Raw genomic sequence first — 10,783 nt, forward strand, 5'->3', positions numbered from 1 at the left:
ACGTGATCAGGAATATCGTCATACGTGTACTCCGCCGCATTTCTAACAGCAACAATGGTCATATCATCCTCGCAGTTTCTGCGTATGAAATTGTGTAATGCCATAGATGCAGCCACCAATGGCACCTACACTCTACGAAAGTCAAACCGAGGCATGTTGTGCAAGAATCTCCACCGCGACTTCCAAGCGCCAAATGTTCGCTCAATCACACTCCGCAATGAAGAGTGGGCACGGTTGAACAACTCATCACGATTCCTCGGCTTGTGACGTTGAAAGTGTGGTTGGTGATAGTGGCTGCCCTTATATGGTGCAAGAAATCCCTTCTTATTACTGTATCCACTATCCACTAGATAATAGCGACCTGTGAATGTGTACATATTAATACATATTTGTTTCACGCGTGGGCAAACAAATTTAACAAGTTATGGCATTGAACAAATGAACTGGTCGTACGTACCATCCACTGCAGTTGGAAAATTATATTGCGGATCCTCGGTGACAATGTTTAAAATCCGGCTGTCATGCATGCTACCCTCCCAACCACATGACACAAAGACGAAACACATATTAAATCAAACACTGCCAAAATATTTTGAGTGTGGCAACCCTTTCGGCTAAAATACGGGACTGCTTCCGACTCCTTTATGCATGCTGACACGTGTGTCCCATCCAAGGCACCTAAACAATCCTACACAATTCGAACAAGTAGGCAACGTAATAGTACCATGAAGTTATGCATTATACACTCGCATTTTTTAAGTGACATCTTTGTACAATTTCAAAAAAAATACTCGAATTGTTGCATTTTTTTCGCACCTTAAACGGCAAGTACTGTGGTTGGGTCAGCAGGTGGGGATCCCTACTGTTTTGGAAATCTGTGGGCAGCTGACAGTGCACGACGGTAAACTTTTTCATTGCTTTCAAAACATTATGAAAATTGCGTGATATTGTTTCACTGGAGTGTTGGAATCTTTCTTGAAGTTCGCGGTTAGGCAAGTTTTTCAAAACATGAATGAAGATTGCAACACTCTCCTCAACGTGCAAGTCGTGGTCCCGCTCAGGTACATGCAACCCGAAGTCGTTCACTAGTGTGGCACATAAACGGGTGAAAACGACTTTGGGCATGCACATTTCATAGCGAAAATCTGCCACTGTGTCCATTATACATTTCCAAAATCCATGCCCTCCCCGTCAACATAGACGTGCGACATGGGACTTTCAGCACGTGCGCCTTGTAGTAGTCGGAGGCAATTCTGTACGCTTCAACATAATTATTATTCATTTCAGTTTGCCACTCGATTGCGAGCGCCGCGACATCATCACACATTTCCTGAATCCGTGCATCGGTGTCATCATCGCTTTCCATGCCTAAATCACATAACTTCAAATAAAATCTGAAGCAGAACATGACAGACTACAACTCTGCCAAAATTAAACAGTTTGGTCAATTGTAAAGGCTGTCAATAACATAAAAAAAAAAAAAAAAGAAATAATCACGAAAGTTCATTTGCCATCCTTCTGAGACCTTCTAGTGTATAGTGTTGTTCTATTACCAATGCATGAAAAACATGAAGACATTTATTTGAAGTTTCCCAACAGACGTTAACACATAATTATTATTATTATTTTTTTTTCTTTTTTCCACCTTACAAAGGGTGTAACTTGTAGTAATTTTTTTTTTTCCTTTTTCCTGACGAATTAGCAATATAGAAATTGCATTGACATATACAAAGAACAATGTTCAAATAAAATATACAAAAATAATAACTTAAATTATTATGTTTTTTTTAGTACCTTATAAAGGGTCTAACTTCCATTTTTTAAGTTGAAGCCTTCAGTAAACTTCACATGTCTCTCTACAAGTAGCAACGCTTTTGTTCAAATGGTCGAGTATAGCTGATTTACAACCATTTTTTACATAACTATGAAGCTGCAAATTGGAAGAGTGTAATCAGATTCATGGTGTATTGAAATTTAAAATTGTAAAATCCAACCATGGCCAATACCCAACCAATGCACATCCATAATTTTAAAACCAGGGAGTACACTTCAATAGCGTAACCATCTCCCTACCAATTCTCCTTACAAAGCATAGTTGAAAACATCATGTCATTAGCAAATACAAAACCAACATAAGCAAAAAGAAGTCCAACACAAAGCATTTAATAAAACCGCAGGTCTTTAGAAAATATAAACGAAGTCTAACACATAAGCATAGTTAGAAACGAAGTCCAACGCATAAGCGAAAAGAAGTCCAACACATAACGCATAAGAAGTGCAACACAAAGCATAGTTAGAAACGAAGTCCAACGCATAAGCGAAAAGAAGTCCAACACATAACGTATAAGAAGTCTAACACAAAGCATAGTTAGAAACGAAGTTCTTGATTGCGCAATATGCTTGCAAGAGTTGGAACTGTTGTCGTCCTCTCTGTCTTGTTGCTTCACCTGGAGCCAGCCGATAATGCCTGCATCGGAAGGAATACTCATAACCATCTCCTTATTATTGGGCACCTCCATAAGGGAAATACCGAAATGGAGCAGTGGATTACTTTGGTCAAGTCCCTGAATTTCATAAATAAGTCCAACTACTTCGGCCATAGTGACACTTTGGCCACAGACAACGTGGTTTACAGTGAGTTCCTTGCTTTGTGTCTTCACCGAATTCACCAAATCATCCATGCTTGTTGCCAATGCTTCTGCCCCGGTGATTCGTTTTTTTTTTTGCACGGCTGTGACAGATGAGTGCCTCCTTTTGCTGCCACTACCTGATGCGTTAATGGTTGCAGCTTTCATCACGTTTGTCATTTCAGAGGCACCCAATTCGTTGCTGTCTGTAGAGAAGTCGGCACTGTCGGACTACCCTTCCACCTCTGGCTGGTTCCGCATCTCACCAGGTGTCCAAGCATTTTTACCCATTGTCGCAGCCCCCGTGAATACGCGACGCATCAATTCCTCATGATCCAAGCGCTTTGTCCTGAACTTGCAACACTCTTTGTCAACCTGTAATACAATACAAAGGGAGTACACCATTAGCAAAATCAATAACTTATGTACATGGACTATGCACATCATTAATGAACAGTTTAAGGCTGAAAATTAACGTGGTTATATATGGGGAAAAAAAAAAAAAAGGCCACAACATTATTTAAATTGTCATGGCATGTTTCATGTTACCCTGGATCTTTACAGAGCATCAACTGATTACCTATCAAATAACATATTTTTTGTTTTTGGGTAACTAGTTCCCCAAGTGTATGCACTCCCGGAGGGTCAACCAGGTAACGAAGCATTAAACAAAACAAAAATAAATAAATAAAGAAATCAGTATGTGTATTTACACAAAATAAAATAAATAAAGAAATAAGTACGTGTATTTGCACAAAATAAAATGACAACTTTTCATTAGATGTTGAGGGAACATGGAACATGTTCCTCCATATGACATTATGTCATGAAAATACTTCTAATGAGGGCTACGAAATAGCTTAACAGTGCAGACAGAAGCCATCCAAAACCAGCAGAAGAAAGAATAGCAAAACACCTTCCAGAATATACCAAGAAGGCCCTTAGGGCACTTCTTTCCTGTAACAGTCCCCTCCCCTCCACGAAGACCGCCACCATCCCCATCACCCTTCCCCTCTAAGGCCTCAAGTAACTAATTAAGAATTGTTATACATTAAAAATATAAATACAAGCATATGCATTTAAGCAGACCTTAACAGGCATTTTACGGAATTGGACCACAAACTGTGAATGCAAAGTTAGAATGATGTGCCGAGCCCAATGCATGCAGGACGAATGGATGCAAGTCATGAAAAATGCTAATTAAAACATGATGCTCTCTGCTATCCATCATAAGCGAGTAAATAAAAGGGAGAGAGAAATTGGGGTTGGAAGACATACACATATTATTACATATTTGGCTCTCGCACAAGAGGGTCCGAATAAATGTCCTAGCTAATTAAGCTAATTATTACAACACCCCAAACTAACTATTTTAGCTAATTAATTAAGGCCCCGTTTGGGAACGAGCTAATTTAGTAACTTTTTGACTAATTGGCTAAAATATGAGCTAAAAAAAACTAAGTTGTTTAGGATAAACTTTTTGATTTTTTATGAAAAAATGTGTAAAGAAATAATATAAAAAAAAAAAAAGAAAAGTTTGAAACTTGACATTTTTGCCCTTGCACGGAATTCAAAGTGTGGGAAATGGAGACAGGTGCAGACGTGCTGCCCGTTGTAGCTGCCCGTTGGAACTTTTGACAAATATTTAATTTTTTTTTTTATATATATAGCAATGTACAACTATTGTACACATTTTGTGATTGCTGTTTAATACCACACGTGGCCACATACATGTCATTGCAAAATCAGATTCATGGTTTGTGTTGTGATGTATTGGTAATTAATTAATTATTATTATTACTATTTATTTATTTATTTATTTATTTTCAGGATTTTGAGGCCAGCACATATGCAACATGTAGGCCTTGTTTGGTTCAAAGTTGCAAAACAAATGTAGGGGAAACCATCTAAAAATATTATTTGGTTTAGTGTTTTTGAAAAAAAAAATGAAAATCATTTTCTATCTTCTACACATAAATCAATCACTTTATTTTTTTTCCTCCGCTTTTCTTCTGAATCACTTTTGTCTCCCATACACATCCAGTCAAGTACATACTAATATACAATCTTTTTAAATTCCCACACTCGAAAACTATTTCCACAATATACAACCAATCAAACAAAAAAAATTTGTAAATGCTTTCCCGAATTTTTTTTTCATTTTTTATAAATTTATCTCCCAAAACCAAACCACACACGGATAAACTCCTTAAAAAATTCTCAATTTATTTAAATTGGTAAATTCTCAATTTTTTTTTTTTTTCAAAAATTTGACATAGGTGTACGGTCCACACACATGGTAATTTCTTTGCTGTCCACAACATTTTCGAAAACAAATTTCGTAATGAATAACATTCACCCTTTTTATAGATGAAAACTTTGGAAATTAAATTGAAATTATTGTCAATTTGCAATATTGGAAGTAGTTTATTTAAAGATTTTTCAAATACATCTCCCTTTTTTATCTTATTTCTGAAATACTGATTTTTCAGTTTCTGTTGGTTGAAGAAAATTTTGTGCCATGTGTTTTACGTGGTGTAATTGGGCACAATTACATCCTTTACAGTTAATGCATGTAATATGTGTGACGAAATTCGTTACGACAAGCCGTGAAATAGGGATTTTCCATTAACCATACACGCACGCTATGACAATTTCGAAAGTTTTTTTTTTAAATTCGTACGACATCTTAAAATAAGTAAACTACCGAGTACGTTATGCATAAAAAATTACAAAACAAGACATTACTGACGGTTTTCACAAAACACATACTACGGAAAACATTAAAAAGCAGTCATGGTATACAACATTGTCGGACTACCTACCATTGCGCTGAATTTAGTATAACTCTACCCTTATCCGATGATGCACCTCCGCCATTTCAACGTCCTCATCCGTAGGCACGACGGCTTCGTCTAGGGCAGCCAAATCTACGTGATCAGGAATATCGTCATACGTGTACTCCGCCGCATTTCTAACAGCAACAATGGTCGTATCATCCTCGCAGTTTCTGCGTATGAAATTGTGTAATGCCATAGATGCAGCCACCAACGGCACCTGCACTCTACGAAAGTCAAACCGAGGCATGTTGTGCAAGAATCTCCACCGCGACTTCCAAGCGCCAAATGTTCGCTCAATCACACTCCGCAATGAAGAGTGGGCACGGTTGAACAACTCATCACGATTCCTCGGCTTGTGACGTTGAAAGTGTGGTTGGTGATAGTGGCTGCCCTTATATGGTGCAAGAAATCCCTTCTTATTACTGTATCCACTATCCACCAGATAATAGCGACCTGTGAATGTATACATATTAATACATATTTGTTTCACGCGTGGGCAAACAAATTTAACAAGTTATGGCATTGAACAAATGAACTGGTCGTACGTACCATCCACTGCAGTTGGAAAATTATATTGCGGATCCTCGGTGACAATGTTTAAAATCCGGCTGTCATGCATGCTACCCTCCCAACCACCTGACACAAAGACGAAACACATATTGAAATCACACACTGCCAAAATATTTTGAGTGTGGCAACCCTTTCGGCTAAAATACGGGACTGCTTCCGACTCCTTTATGCACGCTGGCACGTGTGTCCCATCCAAGGCACCTAAACAATCCTGCACAATTCGAACAAGTAGGCAACGTAATAGTACCATGAAGTTATGCATTATACACTCGCATTTTTTAAGTGACATCTTTGTACAATTTCAAAAAAAATACTCGAATTGTTGCATTTTTTTCGCACCTTAAACAGCAAGTACTATGGTTGGGTCTGCAGGTGGGGATCCCCTACTGTTTTGGAAATCTGTGGGCAGCTGACAGTGCACGACAGTAAACTTTTTCATTGCTTTCAAAACCTTATGAAAATGGCGTGATATTGTTTCACTGGAGTGTTAGAATCTTTCTTGAAGCTCGCGGTTAGGCAAGTTTTTCAAAACATGAATGAAGAGTGCAACACTCTCCTCAACGTGCAAGTCGTGGTCCCACTCAGGTACATGCAACCCGAAGTCGTTCACTAGTGTGGCACATAAACGGGTGAAAACGACTTTGGGCATGCACATTTCATAGCAAAAATCTGCCACTGTGTCCATTATACATTTCCAAAATCCATGCCCTCCCCGTCAAGATAGACGTGTGACATGGGACTTTCAGCACGTGCGCCTTGTAGTAGTCGGAGGCAATTCTGTACGCTTCAACATAATTATTATTCATTTCAGTTTGCCACTCGATTGCGAGCGCCGCGACATCATCACACATTTCCTGAATCCGTGCATCGGTGTCATCATCGCTTTCCATGCCTAAATCACATAACTTCAAATAAAATCTGAAGCAGAACATGACAGACTACAACTCTGCCAAAATTAAACAGTTTGGTCAATTGTAAAGGCTATCAATAACATAAAAAAAAATAAATAAATAATCATGAAAGTTCATTTGCCATCCTTCTGAGACCTTCTAGTGTATAGTGTTGTTCTATTACCAATGCATGAAAAACATGAAGACATTTATTTGAAGTTTCCCAACAGACGTTAGCACATAATTATTATTATTATTTTTTTTCTTTTTTCCACCTTACAAAGGGTGTAACTTGTAGTAATTTTTTTTTTCCTTTCTCCTGACGAATAAGCAATATAGAAATTGCATTGAAATATACAAAGAACAATGTTCAAATAAAATATACAAAAATAATAACTTAAATTATTATGTTTTGTTTAGTACCTTATAAAGGGTCTAACTTCCACTTTTTAAGTTGAAGCCTTCAGTAAACTTCACATGTCTCTCTACAAGTAGCAACGCTTTTGTTCAAATGGTCGAGTATAGCTGATTTACAACCATTGTTTACATAACTATGAAGCTGCAAATTGGAAGAGTGTAATCAGATTCATGGTTTATTGTAATTTAAAATTGTAAAATCCAACCATGGCCAATACCCAACCAATGCACATCCATAATTTTAAAACCAGGGAGTACACTTCAATAGCGTAACCATCTCCCTACCAATTCTCCTTACAAAGCATAGTTGAAAACATCATGTCATTAGCAAATACAAAACCAACATAAGCAAAAAGAAGTCCAACACAAAGCATTTAATAAAACCGCAGGTCTTTAGCAAATATAAACGAAGTCCAACACATAAGCATAGTTAGAAACGAAGTCCAACGCATAAGCGAAAAGAAGTCCAACACATAACGCATAAGAAGTCCAACACAAAGCATAGTTAGAAACGAAGTCCAACGCATAAGCGAAAAGAAGTCCAACACATAACGTATAAGAAGTCCAACACAAAGCATAGTTAGAAACGAAGTTCTTCATTGCGCAATATGCTTGCAAGAGTTGGAACTGTTGTCGTCCTCTCTTTGTCTTGTTGCTTCACCTGGAGCCAGCCGATAATGCCTGCATCGGAAGGAATACTTATGACCATCTCCTTATTATTGGGCACCTCCATAAGGGAAATACCGAAATGGAGCAGTGGATTACTTTGGTCAAGTCCCTGAATTTCATAAAGACGTCCAACTGCTTCAGCCATAGTGACACTTTGGCCACAGACAACATGGTTTACAGTGAGTTCCTTGCTTTGTGTCTTCACCGAATTCACCAAATCATCCATGCTTGTTGCCAATGCTTCTGCCCCGATGATTCGTTTTTTTTTTTGCACGGCTGTGAGAGATGAGTGCCTCCTTTTGCTGCCACTACCTGATGCGTTAATGGTTGCAGATTTCATCACGTTTGTCGTTTCAGAGGCAGCCAATTCGTTGTTGTCCGTAAAGAAGTCGGTACTGTCGGACTCCCCTTCCACCTCCGGCTGGTTCCGCATCTCGCTAGGCGTCTAAGCATTTTTACCCGTTGTCGCAGCCCCCGTGAATACACGACGCATCAATTCCTCATGATCCAAGCGCTTTGTCCTGAACTTGCAACACTCTTTGTCAACCTGTAATACAATACAAAGGGAGTACACCATTAGCAAAATGAATAACTTATGTACATGGACTATGCACATCATTAATGAACAGTTTAAGGCTGCAAATTGACGTGGCTATATATGGGGAAAAAAAAAAAAAAAAGGCCTCAACATTATTTAAATTGTCATGGCATGCTTCATGTTACCCTGGATCTTTACAGAGCATCAACTGATTACCTATCAAATAACATATTTTTTTGTTTTTGGGTAACTAGTTCCCCAAGTGTATGCACTCCCGGAGGGTCAACCAGGTAACGAAGCATTAAACAAAACAAAAATAAATAAAGAAAGAAATCAGTATGTGTATTTACACAAAATAAAATAAATAAAGAAATAAGTACGTGTATTTGCACAAAATAAAATGACAACTTTTCATTAGATGTTGAGGGAACGTGGAACATGTTCCTCCATATGACATTATGTCATGAAAATACTTCTAATGAGGGCTAAGAAATAGCTTAACAGTGCAGACAGAAGCCTTCCAAAACCAGCAGAAGAAAGAATAGCAAAACACCTTCCAGAATATACCAAGAAGGCCCTTAGGGTACTTCTTTCCTGTAACAGTCCCCTCCCCTCCACGAAGACCGCCACCATCCTCATCACCCTTCCCCTCTAAGGCCTCAAGTAACTAATTAAGAATTGTTATACATTAAAAATGTAAATACAAGCATATGCATTTAAGCAGACCGTAACAGCATTTTACGGAATTGGACCACAAACTGTGAATGCAAAGTTAGAATGATGTGCCGAGCCCAATGCATGCAGGACGAATGGATGCAATTCATGAAAAATGCTAATTAAAACACGATGCTCTCTGCTATCCATCATAAGCGAGTAAATAAAAGGGAGAAAGAAATTGGGGTTGGAAGACATACACACATTATTACATATTTGGCCCTCGCACAAGAGGGTCCGAATAAATGTCCAAGCTAATTAAGCTAATTATTACAACACCGCAAACTAACTATTCTAGCTAATTAATTAAGGCCCCGTTTGGGAACAGGCTAATTTAGTAACTTTTTGACTAATTGGCTAAAATATGAGCTAAAAAAAAACTAAGTTGTTTGGGATGAACTTTTTGACTTTTTATGAAAAAATGTGTAAAGAAATAATATAAAAAAAAGAAAAGTTTGAAACTTGACATTTTTGCCCTTGCACGGAATTCGAAGTGTGGGAAATGGAGACAGATGCAGACGTGCTGCCCGTTGTAGCTGCCTGTTGGAACTTTTGACAAATATTTAATTTTTTTTTTTTATATATATAGCAATGTACAACTACTGTACAGATTTTGTGATTGCTGCTTAATACCACACGTGGCCACATACATGTCATTGCAAAATCAGATTCATGGTTTGTGTTGTGATGTATTGGTAATTAATTAATTATTATTATTATTGTTTATTTTTTTTCAGGATTTTGACGCCAGCACATATGCAACATGTAGGCCTTGTTTGGTTCAAAGTTGCAAAACAAATGTAGGGGAAACCATCTAAAAATATTATTTGGTTTAGTGGTTTTGAAAAAAAAAAAATGAAATTCATTTTCTATCTCCTACACATAAATCAATCACTTTATTTTTTTTCCTCCGCTTTTCTTCTGAATCACTTTTGTCTCCCACACACATCCACTCAAGTACATAATAATATACAATCTTTTTAAATTCCCACACTTGAAAACTATTTCCACAATATACAACCAATCAAACAAAAAAAATTTGTAAATGCTTTCCCGAATTTTTTTTTCATTTTTTATAAATTTATATCCCAAAATCGAACCACACGCGGATAAACTCTTTAAAAAATTCTCAATTTATTTAAATTGGTAAATTCTCAATTTTTTTTTTTCAAAAATTTGACATAGCTGTACGATCCACACACTTGGTAATTTCTTTGTTGTCCACAACATTTTCGAAAACAAATTTCGTAATGAATAACATTCACCCTTTTTATAGATGAAAACTTTGGAAATAAAATTGAAATTATTGTCAATTTGCAATATTGGAAGTAGTTTATTTAAAGATTTTTCAAATACATCTCCCTTTTTTATCTTATTTCTGAAATACTGATTTTTCAGTTTCTGTTCTTTGAAGAAAATTTTGTGCCATGTTTTTTACATGGTGCAATTGGGCACAATTACAGCCTTTACAGTTAATGCATGTAATATGTGTGACGAAATTCGTTACGACAAGCCGTG

This window comes from Camellia sinensis, chromosome 9, assembly GCF_055761805.1.
Source record: "Camellia sinensis isolate YWXY chromosome 9, ASM5576180v1, whole genome shotgun sequence".
Lineage (NCBI taxonomy): Eukaryota > Viridiplantae > Streptophyta > Magnoliopsida > Ericales > Theaceae > Camellia > Camellia sinensis.